The 10630-nt window shown below is 40.2% G+C and overlaps 1 pseudogene; it reads left to right on the top strand.

Annotated features, from left to right (window-relative positions):
* The first annotated feature begins 3289 nt into the window (after positions 1-3289).
* Positions 3290-4217, top strand: LOC136167708 (olfactory receptor 4X2-like; annotated as a pseudogene).
* The last annotated feature ends 6413 nt before the right edge of the window (positions 4218-10630 follow it).

Here is a 10630-nt window from a genome sequence, read left to right as displayed (position 1 = left end):
TATGCACCAATGGACAACTTATCTTCGACTAAGTAGGCAAGAATATACAATGGAGAAAAGATAATCTCTTTAACAAGTGGTGCTGGGAAAACTGTTCAACTACTTGTAAAAGAATGAAACTAGAACACTTTCTGACACCATACACAAAAATAAACTCAAAATGGATTAAAGATCTAAACGTAAGCCCAGAAACTATAAAACTCCTAGAGGAAAACATAGGCACAACACTCTCTGACATAAACCATAGCAGGATCCTCTATGACCCGCCTCCCAGAGTAATGCAAATAAAAGGAAAAATAAACAAATGCAACCTAATTAAAATTAAAAGCTTTTGCACAACAAAGGAAACTATAAGCAAGGTGAAAAGGCAGCCTTCAGAGTGGGAAAAAATAATAGCAAAGGAAGAAACTGAGAAAGAATTAATCTCAAAAATATACAAGCAACTCCTGCATCTCAATTCCAAAAGAATAAGCAACCCAATCAAAACACGGGCCAAAGGACTAAAAAGACATTTCTCTTAAGAAGACATACAGATGGCTAACAAACATATGAAAAGACGCTAAACATCACTCATTATTAGAGAAATGCAAATCAAAGCCACAATGAGGTTCCATTTCATACCACTCAGAAGTGTATCAATAGCAGTCATATTGTGATTTTTGGCTCAGATATCCTTTGTTGTGGTGGTAAGGGGATGTTTTCTGCATTGTAGGATGTTTCTTAGCATCTCTGGCCTCTGCCCACTAAATACCAGGAACACCTCCTTCCCACACAGGTAGGAAATGAAAAAAAAAAAAAAGAAAGAAAAATGACACCAGATGTTGCCAAATATCCTCTTGGGGGCAAAATCTCCCATGGCTGGAACCGCTGTTCTGTAGCCTCACCCTCATCCACCCCAAAAGCCAGGAGAAGTGCTGTCTCAGTTTCTGACATTTGTGGCCCATAATTACTTAAGCCCAGCCTTTGACTCTGTGGATCACAGCAAACTGTGGAAAATCTGAAAGAGATGGGACTACCAGACCACCTGACTTGCTTCCTGAGAAATCTGTATGCAGGTAAAGAAGCAACAGTTAGAACTGGACATGGGAAAACAGACTGATTTCAAATTGGGAAATGAGTACGTCAAGGCTGTCTATTGTCACTCTGCTTATTTAACTTCTATGCAGAGTACATCATGAGAAACGCTGGGCTGGATGAAGCATGAGCTGGAATCAAGACCGTTAGGAGAAATATACATAACCTCAGGTATGCAGATGATGCCATCCTTATGGCAGAAAGCAAAGAAGAACTAAAGAGTCTCTTGATGAAATTGAAAGAGGACAGTGAAAAGGTTGGCTTAAGACTCAACATTCATAAAGCTAATATCATGGCATCTAGTTGCATCACTTCATGTGAAATAGATAGGGAAATAATGGAAACAGTTGCAGGTTTTATTTTGGGGGACTACAAAATCACTACAGATTGTGACTGCAGCCATGAATTTAAAAGATGCTTGCTCCTTGGAAGAAAAGCCATGGCCAACCTAGACAGCAGAGACATTACTTTATCAACAAAGTTCTGTCTAGTCAAAGCTATGGTTTTTCCATATGTATGGATGTGAGAGTTGGACCATAAAGAAGGCTAAGTGCCAGAGAATTGATGCTTTTGAACTGTGGTGTTGGAGAAGGCTCTTGAGAGTCTCTTGGACAGCAAGAAGACCCAACCAGTCAATCCTAAAGGAAATCAGTCTTGAATATTCATTGGAAGGACTGATATTGAAGCTGAAACTCCAATACTTCAGCTACCTGATGTAAAAAACCAACTCATTGGAAAAGACCCTGAGGCTGGGAAAGATTGAAGGAAGGAGGAGAAGGGGCAACAGAGGATTAGACTATTGGATGGCATTACTGACACGATGGACATGAATTTGAGTAAGCTCCAGCAGTTAGTGATGGACAGGGAAGCCTGGCATGCTGCAGTCCATGGGGTCGCAAAGTGTCAGACATAACTGAAAGACTGAACTGAACTGATCCTTGGGTGGGGTGGTGTCATTTCATGTAGAACCATGACTGAGTTCATGATAAGCAAGAGCTGGATCTAATTGCCCTCAGAACAGCATAGAGCCCCATAACCTAAATGCTCTGTGACCACTGGGTGAAATTAATTTAATATATTCCCTATTGATTTCTGAAGCTATGTTACCTATAAGAAAGGTTGAGAGGTTGGTATCCAGGTTCTTCTTCCCATTAGGTAGGTACCTGGTTAGGAAGGGGAAAAACATGGCTCTCTGGGGACCAATCTCCTCTCATTTGATCATCATATACACCTTCCACCTCCAGTATCTCTCAGCAGAGTGAACTCAAAGCTTAGCTGACAGAATTCTTATTTTTCTGTGGAACATCTGTTCCATTTCTATGTGGAACATACTGTGTTCTTCTTTTTAATCAGGTGGAATAGACTCACTGGCTTAGTCTCAACATTCCTAAGGTTGCATGGAGAGCAGATTCTCCATCTGGCAATGCCTAAAATGTATGAGCTCTGGCACATAACTTGGCTTTAATGCTTAGAAATTGAAAACAGGATGTGCTCAGAGCACTATTGGCCTCTCTGGGATCAGAACAGATAAAAGGAACAGTAGTGAGACAGCAAAGGCACAGAAACAGTAGGGTGAGTTTTGTTTTGTGAGCATGTGATAATTATAATTTCACTTTGAAAGTAAAGGGAATGGTAACAGAAAGCCTGTGGTATTTCACAAAGTGCTCTCACATTGGTCTAGTTATTGCTTGAAATAAGCACTGTGCTAGACATGGGATTCAGAGGTGGAAAGATGTGGTCTTGGTTATTGGTGACCTTTGTTCTTTCAGTATTTGCTGAACTTCTGTGACGTACCAAATACTGTGCTAAGAAGGCTAGGATGATCTATATGCACTGTTCCTCCATCCTATGTACATTCACTGAGTGTAATTTTGTGCAGGTGCTTCAGTTAACACTGGAGATAGAGTGGTAGCAAGAAATAATCTCTGCTCTAGAAAGTTCAGTTTGGTGGGCCAGATACATATAGTAAATACAATTCAATGTGTAAAGTGCTGTGTTTCCAAAATGTCCTAGAAGAAGAGAGTCACTGACTGTAATGGCCTATGGATTGCAGAGATGGATTTCCTACTTCTGAGAACACTTTTAGGTTGCAGAGTCTGAATGGTAGCATTTCAGATATGCAAGTGACCGTTATATAATTCAGCTGCTAAAGGAAGAAGTCTTTTGTGTTATTTCGGATCACACACACAAATTACTGCCTCCTGGTGGTTATGTCATGGCTAAAGCACACAAGGTGACAGAATTTATTTCCTTGGGACTTTCTTCCAATCCAGAGGTGCAGAAAGTTTGCTTTGTGGTATTTCTGCTCCTGTATATAGCCGTTGTCCTGAGAAATTTCCTCATTGTCCTCACTGTCATAACCAGCAGAAGCCTTGGTTCCCCCATGTACTTCTTCCTGAGCTACCTGTCCTTTGTGGAGATCTGCTATGCCTCGACTACAATGCCCAAACTCATCTCAGGTCAGCTGGCTGAAAGGAAAGCCATATCTCTGTGGGGCTGCATGACACAGATTTCCTTTCTCCACTTCTTTGCTGGCACTGAGATTTTCCTGCTCACTGTGATGGCCTGTGACCACTACATGGCCATCTGCAAGTCCCTCAACTACACCACCATCATGAACCGGCAGGTGCGTGCCTTCCTGGTGGGAGCAGCATGGATATGGGGATTAGTGCATTCCTTGGCCCAAATCCTTCTTATCTTTCATTTGCCCTTCTGTGGCCCCAATATGATTGACCACTATTTCTGTGATGTGCTTCCACTCATGAAACTTACCTGCTCTGACACCTTCCTCATTGATCTTCTGATTGTTGCCAATGGAGAGACCCTGTCTGATCGTCTTCATCATCCTCTTAGCCTCCTATGTGGTCATCTTGCTCCATGTGAGGACTCGAAGCTCTGAGGGTTGGCGCAAGGCCCTGTCAACCTGTGGGTCCCACATCACTGTGGTCACCTTGTTCTTTGGCCCTTGCATCTTCATCTATCTGGGACTTTCTACCACCCTGTCTGTGGACAAGATGGTGGCTGTGTTCTGCACGGTGATTACCCCACGCTTCAACCTTGTCATCTACCCTCTGAGAAACACTGAAGTGAAGAAGGCCATGAAGAGGTTGTGGATCAGGACAATGAAACTAGAAGAGAAATAGAGATTGAGTCTTGGAATTAATATCCATCACCACACATAGTTACATATATTAATCTTGTGGAAATCCACTTTTTTTTTTTTTTTTGATTGTGCCATATGGCTTGTGGGATACTAGTTGCTGGGCCAGGGACTGAACTCACATCCTCAGAAGGAAAACTAGAAGCCCTAACTATAGGACAGCCAGGACATTCCTCTTATTTTGTTAAATTACAGCCAGCAACGCTGTGCCTTTTGATTGGAGAATTCAATTCATTTATCCTTATAGTAATCATTGAAATGTAAAGACTTACTATTCCTATTTGACTGTTTTCTGTTGGTTTTGTATTGATAGTTGATCCTTTTTGCTGCCTACATTTTTGAATTGGTGACCTTGTATGGTGTTATGCTCTCCTTTCCTTGCCTTTATCTTTTGTGAGTCTACTGTTGGTTGAGCTTGTGGTTTAGGAAACCATGGGGCTTACCTAAAACATAGTGACACAATCTACTTTATACCGATACTGATAGCAACTTAATTCAATTGCATATGTTCTACACTCTTATATCCCCCACATGTTTTTAATGTTACAATATGCCTCTTCTTATGTTGTACATTCTTTCATAAATTATAGTTGTTATGGCTAATTTGATACTCATTTTTTTTTACTTTCATACTATAGTTAAGTAGTTAGCACACCATCTAATATAGTATTACATTTTCAGAATTTGATTGCACATTTTCTTTATTCAGTGTGTGGTATAGGAAACAATGGCAGATTTTATATTCTTGGGCTCTAAAATCACTGCAGACAGTGACTGCCACCATGAAATTACAAGATGCTTGCTCCTTGGAAGAAAACCTATGACAAACCTAGACAGCATATTAAAAAAATGGAGACATCACTTTGTCCACAGAGGTCCATATAGTCAAAGCTATGGTTTTTCCAGTAGTCATGTATGGATGTGAGAGTTGGACCATAAAGAAGGCCGAGCACCAAAAAACTGATGCTTTTGAATTTTGCTGGAGAAGACTTGAGAGTCGCTTGGACTGTAAGGAGGTCCCAGCCAACCCTAAAGGAAACCAATCCTGAATATTCATTGGAAGGACTGATGCTGAAGCTGGAGCTCCAATACTTTGGCCACATGATGTGAAGAACTGCCTCATTAGAAAAGACCTTGATGCTGGAAAAGATTGAAGGAAGGAGGGAAAAGTGGGTGACAGAGGATGAGATGATTGGATGGCATTACCAATTCAATGAGCATGAGTTTGAGCAAATTCTGAGAGTTAGTGAAGGATGATGAAGCTTGACCTGCTGCAGTCCATGGTGTCACTTAGAGTCAGACAAGATTAGTGACCTAACAACAGTGATTTCCATGTATTTTCATGTTACTAGTCAATGTTTCTTTATTTTAGCTTAAAGAAATTTCAGCACTCCTTGTAAGATAGGTCTGTCGTTTAGACATTAAGTTGTGCCCGACTCTTGTGACCCCAAGGACTATAGTACACTAGGCTCCTCTGTCCATGGGATTTCCCAGGCAAGAATACTGAAGTGGGTTGCCATTTCCTTCTCCAGGGGATCTTCCTGAACCAGGGATTGAACTTGCATCTCCTCCTGGGCAGGTGGATTCTTTACCACTGAGTTACCTGAGAAGCCTCAGTGTAGGTCTAATGGTATTGAAGTTCCTTAACAGTTTCTCTGAATGTCTTTTTTCTGCTTTAATTCTGAATGACAGCTTTTGATATTTTGTGTCAGCAACTTATTTCTTTCAATAATTTGTGAATATTGTTTCAGTCTTTCCAAGTCTCTAAGGTTTCTGCTGAGAAATCTGCTTTAATCTAGTGGAGGTTTCTTTGCAGTCTTCAAACTTCTTCCCTCTTCTGCTTTAAAGCTTCTCTCTTTGTGTTTGATTTTTACAATTTTATTATAATGTGTCCTGAGAAGATCATTTTTAATTAATATAATGAGTACTCTTTTACCTTCATGACTTGATTCCCCAGATCTCTCCCTGTGTTTGGAGAGTCTGCTGTAATTTTTTTTTAAATAAACTCTCTGACCCCTTCTCTGTCTCTTGTCCTCTGGAATGACAATGATTTTTATATCCTTTAGATGGTTTCCCATAGATCACATAGGATTTCTTCATTCTTTTTTATTAATAAGTTTCTATTCAGTATTGTTATTTCAATGTTTCTCGTCTTGTCTATTGATTATTTTCTTCAATTTGATCTGTTGATCATGCTCTCTATTGTGTTTTCTATCCATTGAATTCTTCAGAAATTTAGCTCCAGAATTTGTTTGCTTTTTTTGTGTGATCTATAATGTTAGTCAATTTTCTCTTTGAACTGTCTGGCTGCTTCTTTTTGTAGCTCATTGAATTTCCTTAAAAGGGATTTTGATTCTTACTGAGGGAGTCTATAATTCAATGAGTAGGAACATAATCTCTTTAATAAATCTAGGAATCCAAAATTTCTCTGTACCTATCTGGTTCCCCATTAGTCATGAAATTCCCAGCTTAACACTCTGGAAGTTGTGAGAGACAAACAAGCCTCTTGAGTAGTGTCCTGCAGAGCTGGGGAAGCCACATGTTCACTCTCCAGGTCTCCTTTCCCTCGTGGGAAATTATGGCAACCTAGGTCACCCTTACGGTGTGCCACCTTGGGAGAGGTAAGATGCTGGCAAAGTCAAGATGCTCATTCTTCACACCCTAATGCATTCAAAATCATACACACACACACACACACACACACACACACACACACACACACACACATATATATATATATATATATATAAACACACATATATATTGTTTCAATGGAGTGTGGAACTTCTTGAGAAAGCTTACTTCCACAAAGATTCACTTGTATGTCGGTGACATTCCCATTCAGTTACAGGTCCTCCCCAAAACAAGGCCAAGAGGGGCCAGAACTCCTTTGCAGTCTCCTGTAGGTCCCACAGCTGGTCTTGACACCTGTCTGCCTCTTGCCCCATACACCTGTGTATGAGAATCTTGGTGAGTTCCTTGGTATATGGAGCTGGATCCCACATCTTCATAGATGTGCTTCTATTCATGGGTGGATGATGAATATTTACTGCAAAATGGGGGAATGAAAGTGAAGGTGGCTTATCCCACCATGATACTGCAGTCACTATCTATTTTCAGATATTTGAAGCAATTCAGTCATTCTATTTTGAGGCTTTTTCTTTGGCCTCTGTTGCTTACACTTTTGTTGTTCAGGCACAGTACTTGTCAAAATGTAGCTTCTCAATGAATATTTTATCTGACATAGCACCTCTATTACTTTTTATACTAAATACGCTTATATGGTTGACAAAAGCAACATGGATTGAACTGTGCAGGGTCACTTTTATGAAGATTATTTTAATACATATATTGAAAAAAATTCACAGATTTGTGAGGATCTGAAAAACCTTGCAGATGAACCATGTAGTATACAAATATTGAAAACTTTAAGAAAAATTATGTCATGGATGCATACAATACATGTATGTATTAGTCTAGTGTAGTATATTATTTACTACAATAAAATATGCATAAATCCAATATAAAAAGTTAAAATTTGTCAAAATGTATACACATTTATTATTACTATTATTTAAATATTCAGAGTTTTTATGTAATTATTTGCTAATCTTCTGCCTCGTATATATTTCAATATAAACGGCAATGGTTAATTCAGGGTTTGCACTCTCAAAAGCAATTACATTAAAAATTTTAAAACAATGTTAAGTATCTCAACATAATTTTCTCTTTAATCATCAGTTAAAATATGCCCTCTTGTTTCAACTTTCTTCAAGGCTAGATTAATGACATTAATGAGTAGCACTGGTGTAGAGCACATTGATCTTACAAAGTGCCATTATGGCATTTGCAAAACCTTTCACTACAGAAAGCTTAGTACATATTCAGATGTGGCAAAGGCAGATTAATATAATCACATGTAACTAAAATCAAATTTTAATAAATATTGATTTGGACACATTTTGCTTCCTCTTGGGCAGGTTATCTCAATAGCAGTAGTATTGTCCTTTTCGGCTCAGACAATTTTTTTCTGTGGGGGTCTGTCCTGTGCATTGTAGGGTATTTCTTAGATCTCTGGCCTCTGCCCAATAGATGCCAGTAGCATGTCCTTCACTCCCAGATTGGGACCAAAAAAAAATGTCTTCAAATGTTGCCAGATATCCTCTTAGGGGCAAAACTACCCATAGTTGAGAACCACAGTTCTATACCCTCATGCACGCTAAAGGCCAGAAGAGCTAGCTCAGTCTTCTGAAACACTTGTGGTCTGTAATTCCTTGGATCCATCCTTGAAATGGTTTCATTTCATGTAAAGCCATATGACTGAGTTCATGATAAGCAAGAGCTGGATCTAACTGACCTCTCAACAGCATAGAGCCCTATAGCCTAAGTGGTCCATAAACGCTGGGTGAAATTAATTTACCATTTCCCATTGATTTCTGAAGTTCTGTTACCTACAAAGAAGTTTGAGATATTAGTACCCAGGTCCTGTTTCCCATGAGGCAGGCACCTGATGAGGAAGGGGAGAAGTGTGGATCTCTGGGGACCAATCTTCTCTCACTTGATCACCATGCCTTCCCCCCTGGTGTGTCTCAGCAACATGAACTCAGGCTCAGTGGCCAGAAGTCTTATTTCTTTATGGAACATGTGGGAGGCAAGTCTAGTGTGCTCTTGTTTTTAATCAGGTTGAATAGACCTACAGACTTAGTTTCAGCATTCCCAAGTCTAACACTGCCTGGGAAGCAGATTCTCCATCTGGTGACTCCTGAGATATGTGAACTTTGGTTGAGAGTTTGGCTTTAATGTTTTCAGATTGAATAATTGGAAAACCTGCGTGATCTGGTAGATGCTCTCAGGGCTTTATTTGCCCTCTGTGGTCAGAACAGAAAAAAGAATTGTGGTGAGACAGCAAAGCTACAGAAATCGTGTGGTAAGTTTTGTTTTTGGACAATGTGTTGATTACAATTCCACTTTGAAAGCAAAGGGGATATTGCAAGATGCACATGGCAATTTATATAACACTCTCATAAGCATCTCCTGTGAGGTAGGTTTCTTCTCCATGATACAGTTTGGATGTTGAATCTCTGAGAGGTTAAATAACTTTCTAGATATCACTAAGACATCACCTGTCGAAACTAGGATGTAAACTCAGGAGTCAAGACTGCCAGCAGTGCTTTTTTCCACAAGTGCCTTGGTAAAATCCCCAAGCCAATCTGAGAGTTTAGTACTGGCCTCTGCCTTCTGTTGGTCTCTGCAATCAGAAACTCTATCTGCAATTTCTTCATGGTGGTGACTCATGGCAGTGCTTAATTACCTTAGCCTGTCCCCATTGCTCAAGGAAGGAAGCTTTGTGGCAAGAATGGATGTCATATGAATCCTAGTCTCAGATGTTCTGGAGTCTTTAACTGTAGGAGGGACTGTATTGGAACACACTGATCTCTGTCACCTTGGGCAGATTTGACAAGGGTGAAGACAGTCTGCTAATCAGCCAGTGAACACAATCTTGGTGACAGTTTGAGGTATTTTAAGGTTGGACATCTGATAAGAATGTGTCCTAGGATGAGGGGGCAGTTTGAGTGGAGAGACGTGGTTTGCACTTTTATTGCCACTGAGGGACATATGATTGGGGGAAGTGAAGGCACTTACACAGAGAAGAATTGTGAGTGGATTTGAGCTGGACCTTTTGAAAGGAACTAGGTCACCTAGGGAGCAGGTGTAGATGGATATAATTAGGAGGAGAAGCAGAAATAAGAGGGGGTGCTGAGTGTCAAGGGAAATTTCTTCAGAAGGCTTTGAGGGGTATGTGGGAATGTGAGAATCCTATTCTGCAAACCAAACAGGAAACAGATCAAAAGGAAGTAAGATGAAGGAAGTCTACAGGCAAAAGTCAAAAGCATCAGAGGCAACAGAGAGGCTGTTATCATGGAGACAGCAACAGTACGTTTGCTGCCCCACATCATCCAGTGAGGCAATCAGTGTCCTAATAGGTTTCTCCCAGTCCAACCTCTAGTCCCCTGGTCTAACCTCTACCCACAAAGTAATTTTACTTTCCAGCTGACTAACATTCTGGATGATTCCCCATTTTCTGTTGAGTAAAACCCCAAAGTCCATAATAGCATTTTATGAACTGGTACTAGGTTCTATCTCCAGCTCTTTGACTGCCATTCTCCACTTTACTCCAGGCTCGGGTGAATTTTTAGTTTGCACTTCCTCTTCTGTTTTCTTTCAGTGCTCTTCTCTTCTACCTGACTGAGTCCTACTCATCTTTCAATATCTAGCTCACAAGCTTCTCAGATATGTGAGGGATTGTTATGTTAATTTCCCACTTATGTAGGAGTCTTTTTTATTGTATCATTCCAGATCACCCTACTCAAAATATTGCTTCCTGTTGGTGACTTC

This window comes from Muntiacus reevesi, chromosome 4, assembly GCF_963930625.1.
Source record: "Muntiacus reevesi chromosome 4, mMunRee1.1, whole genome shotgun sequence".
In the NCBI taxonomy this organism is placed as follows: domain Eukaryota; kingdom Metazoa; phylum Chordata; class Mammalia; order Artiodactyla; family Cervidae; genus Muntiacus; species Muntiacus reevesi.
The sequence above is the reverse complement of the archived record's forward strand: the minus strand, read 5'-3'. Positions and strand labels throughout refer to the sequence as shown.